Source organism: Sorex araneus, chromosome X (genome assembly GCF_027595985.1).
Source record: "Sorex araneus isolate mSorAra2 chromosome X, mSorAra2.pri, whole genome shotgun sequence".
Taxonomy (NCBI): Eukaryota; Metazoa; Chordata; class Mammalia; order Eulipotyphla; family Soricidae; genus Sorex; species Sorex araneus.
The window spans coordinates 170324718-170347102 of NC_073313.1; the positions used below are offsets into that span (position 1 = coordinate 170324718).

General features: G+C 38.2%; 1 protein-coding gene and 1 non-coding gene across 2 annotated transcripts in view; both read right to left on the reverse strand.

The window, feature by feature from the left end:
• The window catches only part of THSD7B (thrombospondin type 1 domain containing 7B), a 1129969-nt gene that overhangs the window by 676299 nt on the left and 431285 nt on the right, over positions 1-22385 (reverse strand). The gene's annotated exons all lie outside the window — the stretch shown is intronic.
• LOC129400391 (U6 spliceosomal RNA) lies at positions 10185-10291 on the reverse strand. The gene has a single exon (XR_008627634.1). It is a non-coding gene; the product is annotated as a U6 spliceosomal RNA (small nuclear RNA).

Sequence of the window (22385 nt, forward strand, 5' to 3'; positions counted from 1 at the left end):
GAAATGTGGGATGATGTATTAGAGAAAGTAAATAAAAATACAAAATAATGCATAAACAATACAAAATAATATTGTAACTAAGGGGGAGCACCTCTCAAAAATTCTTTCTTCAAAAGTGTAGCTGTATCTAGAATGGCTGCTCAGGAATCCCATTATAAAACTCTGCTAGATTTCTGTCTGTAGTTCTCTACCTAGAGACAGTGCTCATCAGAGATGCATCATCATAACAAAGATGTTTATGCCCTAGGTCTGTGATTCCCATTTCTCTGCTGTCTACTTGATGCAACACTAGCATCTAGACAAATGATTGCAATTAATACTTAGAAAGTCAATTAACTTGACCAAGGCAACACAGAGTTACTTGAGCAAAATGAGTAAAACAGGGAATAGAACAGATTGAGAGTGGAAGGGTAGGCAAGGTCCAGGTCATACATACTTCTGTGAATAAGCATTGCTTCAAAAAGGTCATGAAATAAATTTGAATGGGATCAATATAGTCAGTTAAGTTTTCTTGTTGGATTGCTTTAGCAGGAGTATGGGAAAGACATAAAAGTTAAGTGTTAATTGCATAAGATTCTTTTCTAAGTATTTTTTAAGTATATGTGTGGGTCTTTGTGTAATACCCACAACAATTTTATGAACTATAAATTAGAATATTCATTATATATAAAATATATCTATATAAAAAGATAAAATCAACTAACTTGACCAATGTTAAGTGTTTAAGTGACAGTGTCTGATGTTATGTAGAGATTACATCTCCGTAGAATTCACGTGCTAAGCCACATTAAACATACCCTGTTTTATTAAGAATGGAATACAGGGCAAAAGAGGAAACATCAGTTGGGAAGCTATTACAGTATTTAAGATTAGAAGTAATTCAGTGGATGACGGAGAAATAAACAAATATTCTTAAATCTATAGCTGTATCACTGTCATCCTGTTGCTCATCAATTTGCATGAGTGGGCACAAGTAACATCAACATTGTGAGAATTGTTGTTACTGATTTTGGCATATAAAATAAGCCACGGGTAGCTTGCCAGGCTGTGCCGTCTGGACGAAATACTCTTGGTAGCTTGCTGGGCTCTCCGAGAGGGACGGAGGAATCAAACCTGGGTCGGCCGCATGCGAGGCAGACGACCTACCCACTGTGCTATTGATCCAGCCCCTTAAAACTATAACTAGCAGAGGGAAGGCTCTTAGTTTTTCCCCATTGAGGACGATGCTTGCCGTAGGCTTGTGATACACAGCTTTAACTATATTGGGGAAGGTCCCTTCTGTAGCCATTTTGGCTAGCGCTTTCATCAGAAACAGGTGCTGGATCTTGTCAAATGCTTTCTCTGCATCTATTGATATGATTATATGATTTTTATTGTTTCTTTTGTTGATATGATGGATTATGTTAAATGATTTCTGGATACTAAACTATCCTTGCATCCCCGGGATGAATCCTACTTGGTCATGGTGTATGATCTTTTTGATGAGTTGTTGAATTCTATTTGCTAATATTTTGTTGAGAATCTTCGCATCTGTGTTCATCAAGGATATTGGCCTATAGTTTTCTTTTTTTGTGGTGTCTTTGTTTGCTTTTGGCAATAGGGAGATATGAGCCTCATAGAAACTGTTTGGGAGGGTTTCTGTTTCTCGAATTTCCTGGAAAAGCTTGAGAAGGACTGGCAATAGGTCTTCTTTAAATGTTTGGAAGAACTCGCTAGTGAATCCGCCTGGACCTGGGCTTTTGTTTTTGGGAAGACTTTTGATTACCATTTCAATTTCCTTGATGTTAATTGGACAACTCAGGTACTCCAGTTCTTCTTGGTTTAGCCTTGGGAGATTATAGGACTCGCAGACTTTATCCATTTCTTCTAGGTTCTCTTGTTTCATGGCATACATATTTTCAAAGTAGTCTCTGATGATCTTTTTAATTTCTGTGGTTTCTGTTGTGATGTCCCCCTTTTCATTTCTGATTTGGCTTATAAGGGTTCTCTCCTTCCTGAGATATGCTTGCAAAGCTATAAATTTTCCCCTTAAAACGGCTTTAGGTGCGTCCCACAGGTTCTGGTAGCTCATGTCTTCATTCTCATTTGTTTCCAGGTACCTTTTGATTTCTTCCTTGATTTACTTCCTGACCAACTCATTGTTCGACATCAAGCTATTTAATTTCCAGGTGTTTTTTTTTTTTTGGTTTTTTGCATCTGTCCATGATTAACTTTTATCTTCAGTGCATCATGGTTTGAAAAGATAGCAGGTACAATGTCTATCTTGTTGATTCTGTAGAGGTATGCTGTGTGGCCCAGTGCTTAGTCTATTCAGGAAAATGTTCCATGTGCACTGGAAAAGAATGTGTTTTTTTTTTGGGGGGGGTATAAAGCCCTGTATATATCTATTAGCCCTTTCTCTTCTATTTCTTCCTTCAAAGCCAGTATTTCCTTGGTGAGTTTTAATCTTCTTGATCTGTCCAGAGGTGATAGGGCGGTGTTGAAGTCTCCAACTACTATTGTGTTGCTCACAATGTCCTTCTTAAGGTCTCTTAACAGCTGTTGAAGGAATTTAGCTGGTCCCTCATTGGGTGCATAGGCATTTAGGAGAGTGATTTCTTCCTGATGTACTTAGCCCGTGATTAATAAAAAGTGGCCTCAACTATACCTTCTAATCTTTTTCAACCTGAAGTCTATGTTGTCCGATACTAGTAAAGCCACCCCAGCTTTCTTGAGGGAGTTGTTTGCTTGCAGGATTATTTTCCATCCTTTGACTTTGAGTCTGTGTTTGTTCTGGCTATTCAGATATGTTTCTTGCAGGCAGCACAATGTTGGGTTCAGTCTTTGAATCCATTTTGCCAGTTTGTGTCTCTTCATTGGTGAATTTAGACCATTGACATTAAGGGAAATTATTGTTATGGGATTTTGCGCCATCTTTGTGTAAGGGTTTGTTGTGCTTGTAGGGGTTCTTTCTTACAACAGCCCCTTTAGTGCTTCTTTTAGGTTTTGAGAACAGGGACGAGACAAGAATGCCCACTCTCTCCAATTCTGTTCAATACAGTACTGGAAGTACTTGCAATAGCGATTAGGCAAGAAAAAGATATTAAGGGCATTCAGGTAGGAAAGGCAGAGATCAAGCTCTCACTATTCGCAGATGATATGGTATTATACCTAGAGAACCCTAAAACCTCTATCAAGAAACTTATAGAAACAATAGACTCATATAGTAAAGTTGCAGGCTATAGAATCAATACCCAAAAGTCCATGGCTTTCCTATATGCAAATAATAGAGAGAAAAAAGTGACATGAGAAAAGCAATCCCGTTCACAAATGAGCCTCAAAAAATCAAGTACCTTCGAATCAGCTTAACAAAGGAGGTAAAGGGCTTGTATAATGAAAACTATAAAACACTACTTCAGTAAATAAAAGAGGACACGAAGAAATGGAAAGACATCCCCTGCTCATGGATTGGAAGAATTAATATTGTCAAGATGGAAAAACTCCCCAAAGCATTGTACAAATTCAAAGCGATCCCTATAGGGATACCCTTGACATTCATCAAAGAAATGGAGCAAGCGCGCCTGAAATTCATATGGAACATAAGCCCCCACGAATAGCTAAACCAAGTCTTGGGAAAAAGAAAATGGGAGGAATCAACCTCCCCAACTTCCAACTCTACTACAAAGCGGTAGTCATTAAAACAGCATGGTACTGGAACAAAGGCAGAGCTGTAGACCAATGGAACAGGGTTGAATACTCTGACACACACCCTCATGATCATCTAATCTTTGATAAGGGTGCAAAAAATGTGAAGAGAAGCAAGGAAAACATATTTAACAAATTGTGCTGGCAAAACTGAACAGCTATATGCAAAAAAAAAAAGGGCGTAGGCCTCCACCTATCACCATGTAAAAAAGTCAGATCAAAATGCATTAAAGACCTCAACATCAGACTAGAATCCCTAAGGTACATTGAAGACAAGGTCGGCAAAACCCTCCACGACATTGAAGCCAAAGGTATCTTCAAAGCTGACATGACACTGGCCAAGCAAGTGAAAACAGAGATAAATAAATGGGACTATCTCAAACTAAGAAGCTTCTGCACCTCAAAAGAAACAGTGACCAAAGTACAAAGACAATCTACAGAATGGGAAAGGATATTTACACAGTAAATAACAAGGATATACAATGCATTAGATGAACTCCACAAGAAGAAAACTGCCAACCTGATCAAAAAATGGGGTGATGAAATGAACAGAAACTTTTTCAAAGAAGAACATTTTTTTCATATGCAACTAGCAACCTCTATGATATTGAGGAAGTGTTCTTTGGGGAAGTGTCTCTCTTCATCTTTTTTCAGTTTTGGATAGGGTTGTTAGAGGAAACCATGCAGTTTTTTGTAATGCAGATGGAACTAGAGGGGATATCATGTTATATAAAGTAAGTGCCAACTGATATTACTCATCTGGGGAATACAGAAAGCTGAATAAGAGAATATATAGTACTTAACAATGACATACCTTGAGCACTGGAATACAAAACACCTACCAAACAGTGAAGGGAAGGGAGGATAAGAAATATCTTATTAGCAGATGCTATAGATGATGAAGTTTTAAGAGTATTTTAGTATTAGTATGATAGTAATTTTATATGTCAGCGCCATAACTTTTAACAGTATTATAAGAACATAAACTAAACAATTTGAAAGGGGGGAATAACACTTATGTCTAATAATTTATCTATTAAGGTAAATTAGGGTAAATCTTTTTGATTCTTATATTTTTAATTCATTTATTTTTTAATTAATGAGTCACAGTGAGGGTGCAGTTACAGATTCACACATTTTCGTGTTTCGTTTTCACTCATGCAATGTTTAAACGCCCATCCCTCCACCAGTGTCCATTATCCACCACCCATGAACCCAGTATCCCTCCCACCCTCAGTCTCATACCCCCACCCCGCCTCTGTAGCGGGGCATTCCAATTGATATCTCTCTTTGCTTTTGGGGTTTGTGGTTCCAAATAAGGTTATTGAGTGCTCATCCTTTTTAGTCTCTAGTCAACTTTAATCACGCATCTCCCTTCCCACGCAGGATCTGCAATCACATATTGCTAGGTGTTCCCCACTCTATCTGGGATGACTTTCCCCCAGCATGAGAGGTCACCTTCCAAGCTATGGAGCCAACCTCCTGGTATTATATACTACTATTCTTGGGTATTAGTCTCCTACTCTGTTGTTCTATATTCCACAGATGAGTGCAATCTTTCTATGTCTGTCCCTCTCCTTCTGGTTCATTTCACTTAGCATGATACTTTCCATGTTGATACACTTATATGCAAAGTTCCTGACTTCATCCTTTCTAACTGCTGCATAGTATTCCATTGTATAAATGTACCAAAGTTTCTTTAACCAGTCATCTGTTCTCGGGCACTCGGGTTTTTTCCAGATTCTGGCTATTGTAAACAGTTCTGCGATGAACATATAAGTGGAGATGTCATTTCTACTATACTTTTTTGTTTCTCCAGGATATATTCCCTGAAGTGGTATTGCTGGATCAAATGGAAACTCAATTTCTATTTTTTTGAGAAGCGTCCATATTGTCTTCCAAAGGGGCTAGACCAGTCGGCATTTCCACCAGCAGTGGAGAAGGGTTCCCTTCTCTCCACATCCACTCCAACAGCGATTACTTTTGTTCTTTTGGACGTGTGCCATTCTCTGTGTTGTGAGGTGGTATCTCATGGTTGTTTTGATCTGCATCTCCCTGATGATTAGTGATGCAGAGCATTTTTTCATGTGCCTTTTGGCCATTCATTTCTCTTCCTTGGAAAAGTTTCTGTTCATTTCCTCGGCCCATTTTCTGATGGGGTTGGATGTTTTCTTCTTGTAGAGTTCAACCAGTGCTTTATATACCCTTGATATCAACCTTTTATCGGATGGGTATTGGGTGAATATCCTTTCCCATTCTGTAGATTGCCTTTGATTTCTGGTCACTGTGTCTTTTGCTGTGCAGAAGCTTTTTAGTTTAATAAAGTCCCATTTGTTTATCTCTGTTTCTACTTGATTGATTAGTTCTGTGCCATCTTTGAAGATACCTTTAGCTTCAATATCATGAAGGGTTTTGCCGACCTTGTCTTCGATGTACCTTATGGATTGTGGTCTGATGTTGAGGTCTTTAATCCATTTTGATCTGACTTTTGTGCATGTTATCAGGTCGAGGTCTAAGCCCATTCTTTTGCATGTGGTTGTCTAGTTATGCCAGCACCATTTGCTGAAGAGACTTTCCTTGCTCCACTTCACATTTCTTGCTCCCTTATCAAAGATTAGATTATCATACATTTGGGGTTGTGTGTAGGGATATTCCAATCTGTTCCATTGGTCTGCGTCTCTGCCTTTGTTCCAGTACCATGCTGTTTTAATTGTTACCACTTTGTAGTAAAGTTTAAGGTTGGGGAGGTGATGCCTCCCATCATCTTTTCCACAAGAATTGTTTTAGCTATGTGTGGGCTTTTACTGTTCCATATGAATTTCAGGATTGCTTGATCCATTTCTTTGAAGAATGTAATGGGTATCTTTATAGGGATCGTGTTAAATCTGTATAATGCTTTGGGGAATATTGTAATTTTGACAATGTTGATTCTCCTTATCCATGTGCAGGGGATATGTTTCCATTTCCTCATGTCCTCTTTTATTTCATGGAGTAGCGTTTTATAGTTTTCTTTGTAGAGATCTTTTACTTCTTTAGTAAGCTGATTCCAAGGTATTTGATTTTCTGGGACAGGATTGAGAATGGAATTGCTATTTTCATGTCCCTTTCCTCTGTCTCATTGTTTGCATATAGGAAGGCCATGGTTTTTTGAGTATTGATTTTATAGCCTGCGACTATAATATACAGATCAATATTTTCTCAGAGTTTCTTACAAGAGCTTTTAGGCTTCTCTAAATATAGTATCATATCATCTGCGAATAGTGAGAGCTTGATTTCATCCTCTCCTATCTGAATCCCCTTAATATTGTTTTCTTGCCTAATGGCTATTGCTAGTGCTTCCAGTACTATATTAAAGAGAAGTGGTGAGAGTGGACATCCTTGTCTTGTCCCCGATCTTAGAGGAAAGGCCCTTAGTTTTTCTCCATTGATGATAATGCTTGCCATAGGTTCGTGGTAGATGACTTTGACTATTTTGAGGAAAGTTCCTCCGAAACCCATTTTTATGAGAGTTTTCATCATGAACAGATGTTGGATCTTGTCAAATGCTTTCTCTGCATCTTTTGATATGATCACATGGTTTTTATCTTTATTTTTGTTGATATGTTGGATTATGTTGTTTGATTTCCGAATGTTAAACCTTCCTTGCATCCCCATGATGAATCCCACTTGGTCATTGTGTATGATCTTTTTGATGAGTTGTTGGATTCTATTTGCTAGTATTTTGTTGAGGATCTTCACATCAGTGTTCATCAGGGATATTGGTCTATAGTTTTCTTTATTCGTGGTGTCTTTGTTTGCTTTTGGTATTAGGGAGATATGTACCTCATACAAACTGTTCGGAAGGGTTCCTGTCTTTTCAATTTCCTGGAAAAGCTTGAAGAGAACTGGCAACAAGTCTTCTTTAAATGGTTGGAAGAATTCGCTCGTGAATGAATCCGTCTGGACCTGGGTTTTTGTTTTTGGGGAGACTTTGATTAAGTTTCGATATCCTTGATATTTTGGGGCCTACTCAGATATTTCAAGTCTTCTTGGTTCAGTGTTGGGAGATTGTAGGAATCAAGGAACTCGTCCATTTCTTTCAGGTTCTCTTGTTTTGTGACATACAGACTTTCAAAGTAGTCTCTGATGATCTTTTCAATCTCCTTGGTTTTTGTTGTGATGTCCCCTTTTTCATTTCTGATTCGGTTTATTAGGGTTTTCTCTCTCTCTTTCTTGGTGAGTCTTTCTAGCAGTTTATCAATCTTATTTATTTTCTCGAAGAACCAGCTCTTTGTTTCATTGAACTTTCAGATTGTTTTTCGGGTTTCCATATCATTAATTTCTGCTCCAAGTTTTATTATTTCTTTCCTTCGATCTGGTTTGGGTTCCTTTTGCTGGTCCTCTTCTAAGATCTTGAGCTGCGAAGTCAAGGTATCTATGTAGGCGCTTTCTTCCGTTCTGAGGAAAGCATGCAAAGCTATAAATTTTCCCCTTAACACAGCTTTAGCTGTGTCCCATAGGTTCTGGTAGCTTGTGTCTTCATTCTCATTTGTTTCTAAGTATTTTTTTATTTCTTCCTTGATTTCCTTCGTGACCCACTCATTGTTCAATAGTGAGTTTTTTAAATTCCAAAGTATTTGATTTGGTTCTCCGCAACTGTTTGATTAACTTCCATCTTCAGCGCATCATGGTCTGAAAAGATAGTTGATACAATTTCTATCTTACCGATTCTTTTAAAGTATAATTTGGAAAACATTCCATGTGTGCTGGAAAAGACTGTGTATTCTTTCTATTTGGGGTGTATAGCCCTGTATAGGTCTATTAGCCCTGTCTCCTCCATTTCTTCCTTCAGAGCCATCGTTTCCTTGCTGAGTGTTGTTCTTGTTGATCTATCTAGAGGTGATAAGGCAGTGTTGAAGTCTCCAACTACTATCGTGGTGCTAGTTATGTCCTCCTTAAATTCTGTTAGGAATTCTTTTAAGTATTTAGCTGGTCGTTCATTAGGTGCTTATATGTTTAATAGTGTGATTTTTTTCCTGTTGTACATATCCCTTGATTAATAGAAAATGACCTTTGCTGTCCCTTATGATCTTTTTCAGCCTGAAATCTATGTTGTTGGATACTAGTATGGCCACCCCAGCTTTTTTGAGGGAGTTGTTTCCTTGCAGGATTGTTTTCCATCCTTTGATTTTGAGTCTGTGTTTGTTCTGACAATTCAGATGTGTTTCTTGTAGGCAACAGAAAGTTGGGTTTAGTTTCCGAATCCATTTTGCCACTCTGTGCCTCTTGATTGGTGCATTTAGACTGTTAAAATTAAGAGAAATTATTGTCATGGGATTTTGTGCCATCTTTCTGTAGGGTTTGTTGTTCTTGTAGGGTTTTTCCTTGTCTTATAGTAGCCCTTTGAGTCCTTCTTTTAAATTTGGTCTTAAGTCTATGAAGTTCCTGAGCTGTTGCTTCTCCATAAAATAGTGTATGGTTCCTTCAAGTTTAACTGAGAGCTTAGCCGGGTAAAGTATTCTTGGTGAGGTATTCATTTCATTAAGTTTTTTCACTATATCCCACCATTGTTTTCGGGCTTGGAAGGTTTCTTCTGATAGGTCTGCTGTGAATCTAAGGGGTGCTCCTTTGTATATGATCTCCTTCTTTGATCTTGCTGCTTGCAGTATTGTGTCTCTATCCACAGCATCCATCATTCTCACTATGATATGCTTTGGGGATTTTTTATTTGGGTCCTTTTTAGCTGGCACCCTTCAGATTCCTTGGATCTGGATGCCCACATTCTCTAGCTCTGGGAATTTTTTATCAATGATGTCTTTAATTGTGTTTTTTTTTCCATTGGGATTGGTTCCCTGTGCTTCTGGTATTCCAATGATTCTTATGTTGTTTCTCTTGAGGTCATCTCCTAGGACTCTAATTTGCTCTAGAGCCATTTTGAGGTCTTTTTCCATTTTTTATTGTTGCCTATATTCTTTGTGCATCTCATCTTCAAGCTCACTGATTCTGTCTTCAGCTGTAGTCATTCTACTATTGAGGGCTCCTACCGAGTTTTTTATTTCATCTACTGATTCTTTTAGTTGTGTCACTTCTGTTCGTAGCTTTGTAATTTCTGCTCTCATTTCTTCCTGGATTATCTTGGTGGATCGTTCCAATGCTGCATCCATATCCTCCCTTAATTTACTGGATGTTCGTTCCATAGTTGCTTTTAGTTCGTGAACCATCTTCACGATTTCCTCTCTGAATTCTTTATCTGAGAGGAGGTTGTATTTCTTGGAAGTCGCTGCTGAGGTTACTGAGATACTTTCTTCGATCTCTCTGGGTAGTAGGGATTTTCGCTGTTTCTTCATGTTGTTATGGGATTTACTATCAGGCGCTCTCCTTAGCTTGGGTGGGGCCTCAACTGAATATGTGGGGCAATGATCTTTTTACAAAGGACTTTTATGTGCAGCTTGATGTGTTCACTGACAGTTTTTGTGAAATTAGGATAGGCTAGGTTAGTTGACTCTTAACATATTGTGACTAAAAATATGGAACGCTTCACGAATTTGTATGTCATCCTTGCGCAGGGGCCATGCTAATCTTCTCTGTATCGTTCCAATTTTAGTACATGTGCTGCCAAAGTGAGCACTGATTCTTATTTTTTGAGGACAGAACTTGAAGAAAGTTTCAAGTAGGGCAAGGAAAAATGATAAATACTGAGTAATTTGGTAAGAAAGTTCTGAAATATTCTTACATGATGGTTTGAACATTTTTTTCTTTCTACTTGCCATGATATTCACAATTCTGAAAATAAACAAATTTGGAAAGAATAACTTTGTTTCAGAAATTGCACTGCCAGAAGAAACCTTGGCCTGTTACCGCTATGCCTGTTGTTCTGGAAAAATCTAATCTAGCTGACAAAATGAAGTTTAGTGGGACACCCAACTAAAGATTGTAAATGCACTAGTCTCAGCATGTCCTTCCAAACACAATCTTCTACTCTAAAAAGCAGAACTGAGTTGTTCATTAATGAAGTACAGGTGTATTTGAACAAATGAAATGTAGGGAAAGGTTGTCCCAGTGTGAAAAGAATTGCCTGAAACTAAGTGGAGAGATGATATGAGTGTATATTCTCATTTATTCAGGAAACAACTACTGAGCACTTACTGTGTTCTTCCTGGCATTATGCGATGTGCCATGTAGTATAAAACAGTTACTAAAACTGTTTTTCAGCTCAAGATTCTTTAAATATTAAAAACAAAGTAAAAGCTTGGAAGGGATGACTAGGAAGGAAATGGATGATAAGGATATAATATAGCATAAAAAATAAGAGAAAGGAGAGAACCATAGAAGGAAGTGGTTAATAATGTAGAGTATTAACCACTGGAATAATGTAGAGTAACACCCCTACCAGCTTTCAGGCTCCTACTATGTCTAACATAGGCAATGCTAAGCCTTTGAAAACATCACTTATTCTCTCTTTAGACGCATATTCATTATTCAATTATAGCAGAATCTTCTAAACTTGAAAGTAAGGTCTATCATGAGAATCAGGGTGTTAATGCATAAAATGAGGGCAGATATCATTCACTGTGTTTCATATTATTACTTTATATAGATGTATTTTTATGAACTGAAGGTTTTGACATACACAAATAAGCAAGCCTACCAGCACAGTTTATCCATATAATGTGTTCTCTTGGTATATCTATACCACGTTTAATTAAAGTAGTTGCCTTATGTTTGTTATATATAATACTATTTTAAATTTAATAGAATGTATTATAGTATAAACATTATGTTTGTAAATAATTGGAAGCCAAACATATATGATGTGTTATGGCAGTATTTGCTTGTTGCAGACATTGGAGCTAATTCTGCAATATCTCTGTAGTGTGTCTATACTTTTTGTAAGTTGCATAGCCAGAAGGTGATGACAATGAGAAAATAGCAGTACTAAATAAACAATAATAAGAAGCAGGGCATGTAAGATGTCATTAAACATTAAAACAATAGATTTATGTAAGAAAACAACATTCCTCTGGAATACTGGAATAATGTAGAGGTGGACTGGGAACAGCTTACATTTCTTCAAATACCATAATTTCTTCTGTTTCAGTTACAATATTGTTTGTAATTATCCTACTCTTCCTGCTTTTCTCTTCCAGCCTGCAACAGAAAGTTAGACCCCAAGCATCACAATGTGGTGTTTTTCTCTAAGACTGAAAATATACTGGCAATCACCTGATGGGAGAGGACCACAGAAGAAAAAGAAAGAAGGTGGAAAAAACAACATGAGTACACAGAGTCTGAATGCAATCCACAGATCTTCAATGTGACAGACATTGGGCTTAGTGATGACAAAAACAGTCAACATAGATGTAGATCCTGGTTTCAAAACCCTTGCGCAGTAGCCTAGTTACTAGAACACATTAACAAGCCCACCATAGTCAGAGAAAGCAATTATACATCTAAAGAGCAAAAAATAAATAAGTTCCATGACTTTAGACTCTTGTATTTCTTTTAAGTTAACTTGCTTCGATGTACCCTTCATTTGAACATCGTTCAACCATACATACCCTTCCTATAAATTAGCCAATGAAAACCTACTTTAAAAACTGGCCTCTTGCCTTCCACACTCCTGTGGCTTAACATCTCTCTACTTTCATTTTTTCTCATGGTACTTATGTCATTTCAGCAGACATTTTTGGATTTTCTTATTTCTCTTCATAAATAGTTCAAGATCAAAATAAAAACTGTTAGGCACCAAAGAAAGAGTATATAAGATAAGAAATGTGTCCTAAATGTGCTGATCCCTATTTGATTCCTGATACCATATGGCCCCCAAATAGAGAACTCAGAGAGACTCCTGAGCACTAAGAAAAATTCTGAGCATCACCAGTTGTAGCAAAAATAAAAAATATAGAATTAGTTTTTTTTCTTTCTGGGTCACACCTGGCAATACACAGGGGTTACTCCTGGCTCTGCACTCAGAAATTACTCCTGGTGGTGCTCAAGGGACCATATGGGATGCTTGGAGTTGAACCCAGGTCGACCGCGTGCAAGGCAAATGCCCTACCCGCTGTGCTATCGCTCCAGCCCCAAGATAGAATTAATTTTTAAAAAATAATTTGTGTGTGCCTGGCAAGCTACCTGTGGTGTATTCAATATGCCAAAACCAGTAACAACAAGTCTTATCATGGAGACGTTACTGGTGCCCGCTCGAGCAAATCAATGAACAATGGGATGACAGTGACAGTGACCCATAATATATTCTTTATATAGAAAGACAGAGGTATATTTAATTGAGGAAATTATTAATAAATCATTTATCAGGTAATATGAGTCAAGGCCACTTATGGAAGTCACTACTTCCATACAGACTGATCACGCAGGCCCATTGACACTCCTTGTTTCTCCCCTTTTCATTCCTCATCAATCTTCTCCATAACTTCATGAAACTCATATCATCTATTTAAGCTGAATGGATTCCAGGACCTCTGAAACACCTGCATTTGAGTGCAATGTTGATATCTAGAGAGCAAGTCAGTTTGGCTTTATGAGCAGTAATGCAATTTCCTTCTCTGTGATACTCAAAAAGCAAAAATTGTTCACAAATCTTAATACACAACTCTCTCACTTGAGGACTTTTTAATTTTGAATTCCATAACCATTATAATCTGTCAACATGATAGGTCCCAGCACTTGGAAATATAAAGGACTACGACCTAATTAGCAACCATAACAAGAATGCCAGTGTCTAGAAATAGGGATTTAAAAAAGATTAATGTATGTGTTTTAGCTATGTATGGACATGGTACAATAGGAATAAGATGTTAAAATATTATGGAGAAGTTGAAAAATTCAAAATCACATCTAGTTTCCATCTCTAAACATTCTTTTTCTTAGTGCATGCAATATGCTTTGGTTTCAGTAGCAGACAGTATGGAATTATAAACTTAGCTATGTTAATTTTGAAGAACTATATATTTGTAAGTAAAGATAAAAATCTGTTCCTTTCCTTAGAAGTCAAATTAAGCAGGGCTCACATGTCATCATAAGGGCCTATATTTTCCAAAAGTAAACTCTATTCAATGCTAAAATTTTTCCTCAAATGTTCTTTCTTTATAATTTGTCCACTTCTCTCTTTCTCTCATTTTAATCATATGAATTATACCTTGATTTAAGTAATAAAATTTTGAATGTCAAGAACTGTCTGATAACTTAATGAATGATTCAAGTAGGGACCCTTCAATACTTTTGATGAGTGCTATAATTCAATAAACATTTCCTATATCACACCAAGATAAGTTTGTTATACTTGATTAAAAAAACACTAAACTGAGATAGAAATGCAATGAAACCAAGCTAGTAGAAACCAATCTCAATTTAGAGTGCTTGTTATCTAATTGTCTCCAGTTTAATGTTCCTTTTCTAACAGTTTCTCAGATTTCAGTTCGTACGTTTGGAGATTGTAGGATGACATTGCTTTGTCCTTTCCCCCCTTGCCACAGGGAGTTTGGGTTCATCCCTGTCACACCTATTAAGGTGCTTCTGAGTCACTCCCATTTCTTTGTTTATCTGTAACTACTCCTCTATGCTCTCTTCCCAAAAACAGTTAATCAGCTTTTCCCCCTTATGAAACTGTTAATTTGTAAGGTCAGATCTTCCTAGGACACTGAACTTATATTGAAAGTTAATATTGCCTTTCTCCACTATTTGTGTCTTTTGAATAGTTTAAACCAATGTCCTTTTTGTATAGACACAAGAAGACAATATTATGCTTTTGTAACTTGGGACTTAATTGGCTTCAAATATTATTCATTCCTGGGCATCTGCTTTCTTGACTTAAGCCTCAGCTGCCCTCAGTTCCTAACACCCCAAAAGCAGGGTCCCAACGAGGGACAGGACGGATCCACGGTGAGTTATGTGCTACCCTGGCATTGAGATGGGCCTGGCCAAAGTGCCTAATTCTTAACTATAAGTTAGGAGCTTATACACGTTCGGACAGGCCTCATGCATGAAGGTACCAGCAGAGGAACCCAGGTGTGTGTAATCCCATCAACGGCCAACATCCAGAGAGAGACTTAAAAGCAAGCTCTCAGAAGAGAGTGATGCAGAGTCTCTTGCCCACACGCCTGGCTGTCTTCCCTGGGGCCCCTTGGAGGGCATGGGCTCCAGCTTCCCTCCCTACCCCGAGCAGAGCTCCCAGTAGCCAAAGACCACCGGAACCTAGCTACAACCATGCTGGAGGCCCCTCTCCACACGTTTGGACAGGCCTCATGCATGAAGGACAGGCCTCATGCATGCAGAGGAACCCAGATGTGTGTAATCCCATCAACAGCCAACATCCAGAGAGAAACTTTAAAGCAAGCTCTCAGAAGCTACGCGATATCATGTAGCCTGCTTCTCCCTCTGGGAGAAACTGGCAATCTTCTAAGAGTTTCCTGCCCACATGGGACAGCCTTGCAAACTTCCCATGGTGTATTCATATGCTAAATCCAGTAACAAGCTGTATATCATTCCCCTGACCCTGAAAGAGCCCCCAGTACGACATCGTTCGGATGGCCAAGTCGAGATAGCCTTCTTAGATCTCAGGGAAAGGACAAAATGAGAGGTTACTGAGCCTGCCTGAGAAATTGGTGAATAACGGGATTTTCATGATTTTCGTGATTCGTGAAGTTAAGAGCTTGATCATGGACAAATGCTGTCATGATCCAAAAGTAAAGATGAGACTAGGACCCTGCTAGGGATAGGAAAGATTAATCTGGCCTGAGCACTGTAGTCTGAGATCGAGATGGCCCCAGGAGAGCAATTCTATAAGCTTAATGCATTTCTTATTGTGTCCATACAAAATGATTAACATTATGAATGCTTATATGTTTGCTGGACAAGGAGAGGAGAAACACACTCATGGGACTCCGCAGTTGGGTGGATCCTCCTGTTGAAAGAGAATCAGTCCTAGGAGAAGCATCCCCTGAGGGAAAGGAACCTTACCCCTATTGATTGTGACCACACCTATGTGTAAGCCCCAAACCCCTCATGTTGGGGGGATTTAACTAAGCTGTAAAAGTGGATCTGGGGGCAAGATCCAGAGAGAGATCCAGAGCCAGGAGAGAAGCAGAGAGAGAGAATGAAATAAACTGATAGAGCAACCAGTTTGGCCTTCTTCCTTCCGTCGTCTGCCCTTGACCGACAGCCACACACAGTGGTTCCAGAGTATGGAACCTGGGCGGTGAGACAGAGCCACTCAGAGAGCCCCCCTGTGCACATGCCTCTTGGCCTGCTTAAGTTTTTTACAGAAGATAATGTTTTTTTCTATTACAAGCTATTGGCCTTTGTTTCTATTTATAACCATTCTGTTACTGTAATTGTGGATGTAGGAAAAAAGTATACTGACTACATTCATTCTAAACATAATAAATTAGAATGTTTTAAACTTAAAGATCAAATTAACTGTTCCACAATCTGTTAGGATGTTTCTAAAATATAAATGTTACTCTCATTCTCTTCTGAGGTCAACAGCATGGTTTAAATTAAATGCTAAAGTCAACAATGAGTTGTCTTCCTTATATTATTCTCAGGGTCAAATGAGTATTATTAATTTTATGATCAAATTCTAAAGATAGATAAAGGGCATGGCATCTCTCCAGACCCTGGTATCTCTTTCCTGGCATGTGCAAGGCACAAGTTGAATCGAAGGGACAAATGGGAAAGTCATCACTTCCCAGTTCCTGCAGCCCCTACTTAGATATTCTTGCTGGAGGACCTGGTAACTTCAACTGCTAAGAAATCCCAGTCACCATGTTCTGAGCCTAACCACAGGCCTGCAATGCTAGACCAAGCATCACCTGGAATGGTCTTTGGGGCTTCCCAAAACCTATGGATGTGGCCCCTCTGCAGAAATAAAAATGAAAATGAAAATATGAAAGATATGTTCAATATATTTAGTTTAAGGTTGGTTATTTCAGATATCAGAAATATTTTGGATATTAAATATTTTGAAAATAAAAAGTAACTACCCATCAGAATTATATTAGCATATGTATCTTTTTATATTTTTATTATATTAAAGAATATGATGTCTGCTATCTGTTTGAAAGCCTACAGTGTAGGGAAAGGGCTGCAATAAGCAATCATATTTTAAAAGTAAAGCTCAGAATAACAAAAAAGTCTTTGTGTGTGTTGGGTCATCATGTTTTTGTTTTGTTTTGTTTTTTTCTTGATTTTGTTGTTGTCTGCCACACAGTGGGACTGGGTTCATTTCTTATTTCATTGCTTGAGGGTCACTCCCAACACTGCTCAGGCAACCAGGAGTGGCAAGGACTGAAAAACAGAGCTCCTTCATGCAAAGCCTGATATGCTCTTTTGATGGCCTGGATCAAGTTTTCCACTGTTTCTCACAATTACATCCCTCTTCCTTGTGCTCCCTTTACATCAGCTAACTGCCAACACTATTCCTTTCCTTTGTGCTCATCCACTCTCAGCTAGAATATTTTTGCCCATTGATGTTCCAAACTCTCTTTCAACATGACATCCACTAGAATGAGTTTCCTCTGGTATTATTAAGTGTCTTTTACCCTGATAGCTAGGTAGGCAGGCATGTAGGTAGGTAAGCAGAAAAGTATGTGGGTAGGTTATATAGATGAATACCTACCACACAGATATATTTGAATAGAATTAAGGGGAAGCACAGGGAAAATCAGATAAATATTACATTAGTGTAAAATTGTATATATTAAAAATTATGTAGAATAATTTTTCATTCAGTTATTATTTAAACTTAATTTCTATAAATGAGTGTACTTTTAAAATATTACAGTACTGTACAGTACATAGTTTAACAAATAGCTGGAACAGCAAATTTGTTTCATAAAATATAGAATTTTATTTTTTTTTATTTTTATTTTTTTTTTATAATTTATTTATTTTTAATTAGAGAATCACCGTGAGGGTACAGTTACAGATTTATACACTTTTGTGCTTATACTTCCCTCATACAAAGTTCGGGAACCCATCCCTTCACCAGTGCCCATTCTCCACCACCCGTAAACCCGGCGTCCCTCCCACCCTCCCCACTCCCATCTCCCCCCCACCCCACCCTGCCACTGTGGCAGGGCATTCCCTTCTGTTCTCTCTCTCTAATTAGCTGTTGTGGTTTGCAATAAAGGTGTTGAGTGGCCGCTGTGTTCAGTCTCTAGCCCTCATTCAGCCCGCAACTCCTTTCCCCCACATGGCCTTCAACTACAATGTAGTTGGTGATCGCTTCTCTGAGTTGCCCTTTCCCCGGAACGTGAGGCCAGCCGAGAAGCCATGGGGTCAACCTCCTGGTACTTATTTCTACGGTTCTTGGGTATTAGTCTCCCACTCTGATATTCTATATACCATAGATGAGTGCAGTCTTTCTATGTCTGTCTCTCTCTTTCTGACTCATTTCACTCAGCATGAAACTTTTCATGCCCATCCACTTAACTACAAAATTCTTGACTTCCTTTTTTCTAACAGCTGCATAGTATTCCATTGTATAGATGTACCAAAGTTTCCTCAACCAGTCATCCGTTTTGGGGCATTCGGGTTTTTTCCAGATTCTGGCTATTGTAAACAGTGCTGCGATGAACATACATGTGCAGATGTTGTTTCGATTGTACTTTTTTGCCTCTCTGGGATATATTCCCAGCAGTGGTATTGCTGGGTCAAATGGGAGCTCAACCTCTAGTTTTCTGAGAGTCGTCCATACTGTTTTCCAAAAGGGCTGAACTAGCCGGCATTCCCACCAGCAGTGTAGAAGGGTCCCTTTCTCCCCACATCCTCTCCAACAGCGGTTGCTTTTGTTCTTTTGGATGTGTGCCAGTCTCTGTGGTGTGAGGTGGTATCTCATGGTTGTTTTGATCTGCATCTCTCTGATGATTAGTGATGCAGAGCACTTTTTCATGTGCCTTTTGGCCATTCGTATTTCTTCCTTGGTAAAGTTTCTGTTCATTTCTTCGCCCCATTTTTTGATGGGGTTGGATGTTTTCTTCTTGTAGAGTTCAACCAGTGCTTTATATACCATTGATATCAACCCCTTATCTGATGGGTATTGTGTAAATATCCTTTCCCATTCTGTGGATAGTCTTTGGATTCTGGTCACTGTATCTCTTGCGGTGCAAAAGCTTTTTAGTTTAATGTAGTCCCATTTGTTTATCTCTGTTTTTACTAGATTGCTTAGTTCCGTGTCACGTTTGAAGATACCTTTATCTTCAATATCGTGGAGGGTTTCGCCGACCTTGTCTTCAATGTACCTTATGGTTTGTGGTCTAATGTTGAGGTCTTTAATCCATTTTGATCTGACTTTTGTGCATGGTGTCAGGTCAAGGTCTAAACCCATTTTTTTGCATGTGGTTGTCCAGTTGTGCCAGCACCATTTGTTAAAGAGGCTTTCCTTGCTCCACTTCACATCTCTTGCTCCCTTATCAAAGATTAGATGATCATACATTTGGGGTTGTGTGTAGGGATATTCCACCCTGTTCCATTGGTCTACGGCTCTGCCTTTGTTCCAGTACCATGCTGTTTTAATTGTTACTGCTTTGTAGTAAAGATTGAGGTTGGGGAGGGTGATGCCTCCCATCATCTTTTTCCCAAGAATTGTTTTAGCTATCCTTGGACGTTTGTTATTCCATATGAATTTTAGGATTGCTTGATCCATTTCTTTGAAGAATGTCATGGGTATACTTATAGGGATCGCATTGAATCTGTATAATGCTTTAGGGAGTATTGCCATTTTGACAACATTGATTCTCCCTATCCACGAGCAGGGTATATGTTTCCATTTCCTCATGTCCTCTTTGATTTCATGGAGTAGCGTTTTGTAGTTTTCTTTGTAAAGGTCTTTTACTTCCTTGGTTAAGCTGATTCCAAGGTACTTGATTTTCTGGGGCACGATTGTGAATGGGATTGCTTTTTTCATGTCCCTTTCCTCTGCCTCATTGTTTGCATATATGAAGGCCATGGATTTTTGGGTATTGATTTTGTAGCCTGCAACTTTACTGTATAAGTCTATTGTTTCTAAGAGTTTCTTAGTAGAGGTTTTAGGCTTCTCTAGATATAGTATCATGTCGTCTGCAAATAGTGAGAGTTTGATTTCTTCCCTTCCTATCTGGATGCCCTTAATCTCTTTTTCTTGTCTAATAGCTATCGCAAGTACTTCCAGTACTATATTGAAGAGGAGTGGTGAGAGTGGGCATCCTTGTCTTGTGCCCGATCTCAGAGGAAAGGCCCTTAGTTTTTCCCCGTTGAGGATTATGCTTGCCGTAGGCTTGTGATAGATGGCTTCGACTATCTTGAGGAAAGTTCCTCCAAACCCCATTTTGGCGAGGGTTTTCATCATGAAAGGATGTTGGATCTTGTCAAATGCTTTCTCTGCATCTATTGATATGATCATATGGTTTTTGTCTTTACTTTTGTTGATATGCTGGATTATGTTGATTGATTTCCGAATGTTAAACCATCCTTGCATCCCTGGGATGAATCCCACTTGGTCGTGATGTATGATCTTTTTGATGAGTTGTTGGATCCTATTTGCTAGACTTCAATACGGCCTTATCGCCTCTAGATAGATCCACAAGAACAAAACTCAACAAGGAAACACTGACTCTGAAAGAAGAAATAGAAGAGAGAGGCCTAATAGACCTATACAGGGCCTTACACCCCAAAAAGAAAGAATACACATTCTTTTCCAGTGCACACGGAACATTTTCTAAAATAGACCATGTACTGGGCCCCAGAACATACCTCAATAGAATCGGAAAAATAGAAATTGTATCAACCATTTTTTCAGACCACGATGCGCTGAAGATAGAAGCTAACCACTCACAAACACGGAAAATCAAATCAAACACCTGGAAACTAAACAATTCAATGTTGGCCAATGAGTGGGTCAGGAAGGAAATCCAGGAAGAAATCAAAAGATACTTAGAAACTAACGAGAATGAAGACACGAGCTACAAAAACCTATGGGACGCAGCTAAAGCCGTGTTAAGGGGAAAATTTATAGCTCTCCAAGCATTCCTCAGGAAGGAAGAAAGGACCCACATAGATAGCTTGACTTCACGACTCAAGACCCTAGAAAAGGACCAGAGAAAGGACCCCAAACCAGACCGAAGGAAAGAAATAATAAAAATTAGAGCAGAAATTAATGACATCGAAACCAAAAAAACAATCCGAAAGATCAATGAAACAAAGAGTTGGTTCTTTGAGAAAATAAATAAGATTGATAAACCGCTAGCAAGACTCACAAAGAAAGAAAGAGAGAAAACTCTAATAAATCGAATCAGAAATGAAAAGGGGGACATCATAACAGAAACCAGTGAGATTCAAAAGATCATTAGAGACTACTTTGAAGGTCTTTACGCCATAAAAAAGGAGAACCTAAAAGAAATGGATGGATTCCTTGATTCCTACAATCTCCCAACACTGAAGAAAGAAGACCTGGAATACCTGAATAGACCCATCAATGTTAAGGAAATTGAAACTGTAATCAAAAACCTCCCCCAAAACAAAAGCCCAGGCCCAGATGGTTTCACTGGCGAATTCTTCCAAACATTTAAAGAAGACCTATTGCCTGTTTTCCTCAAACTTTTCCAGGAAATTGAAAAAACAGGAACTCTCCCAAACAGTTTCTATGAAGCACATATCTCCCTAATACCAAAAGCAAACAAAGACACCACTAAGAAAGAAAATTACAGACCAATTTCCCTGATGAACACCGATGCGAAGATCCTCAACAAAATATAGAATTTTATTGTCATCTATGTTTTACTAACTCAATAGATTTTTAAACCACATCAATTAACTAGAAGACTGGAACGATATTTATGTGGCTTAGCAAGGTTTTGTAGAGGCCAGCAATAAAGCCTAAAATAATATGCTAAACTTATGTAAACTACTTATACTTTAATATGTACACCTCAAATACTACTCCGTATTTGAAATCTAGAACATGTTCCTGTATCTGATCAGTTACTCCCTTTATGTCAGCTCTGGGCTCAGCATGGTAGACATAGGACTTCCAAAACTTAGTCAGTGCAACCGCAGAACAAAATGAACAACAAAAGGATTTAACAATTCAAAACTAAACTGAATTCCATTCTCAAAATAGTTGTGTTCATTTAAAGCTAAACAGTGAATCCTGAATATTAAAAAATATATATCCAAGTGATTTTCTGCTTAACTAAAATCTCACCAATACTTTGTTCTGATTTTTAATTTCATATTTTGGGGATGTTTTGGCTTATTTTCCTTCACATCATAGATACATCCATCTCAATACCATTTCACTTTGTACCTATTAATAATCTTCACCAATCATATTGTCATGAAAGAAATAAATTTATTAGATTTTGAAGGTGCACTGCTTGTTTCAATGCTGTACCTTCTGAGAAGTGGTTCTTGAATACAAGTTGAGTGACTCTAGTTTCATTAGAGAAAAAACTCAAGAAGGAAATAGTTTCACCAAACCCAAGATTTTCAATTTATAGGGAACCATCACTCTTGTTGGTGTTTGTGAATTATAGAAGAGAAACACAGTTCTCTCTAGAACAATAACTGGTAAACAAAATCATAAATGTTCCTTACATTTTAATTCCCAGTTCTATTGGCTTGGTTACTATTACAGGTAATACATCTAATATTCATTGCTACAGCACTGTTTTGGCTACATTTAAAAACAGAGAGACACTGAAAAACAGAGTGAGATAAATACACCA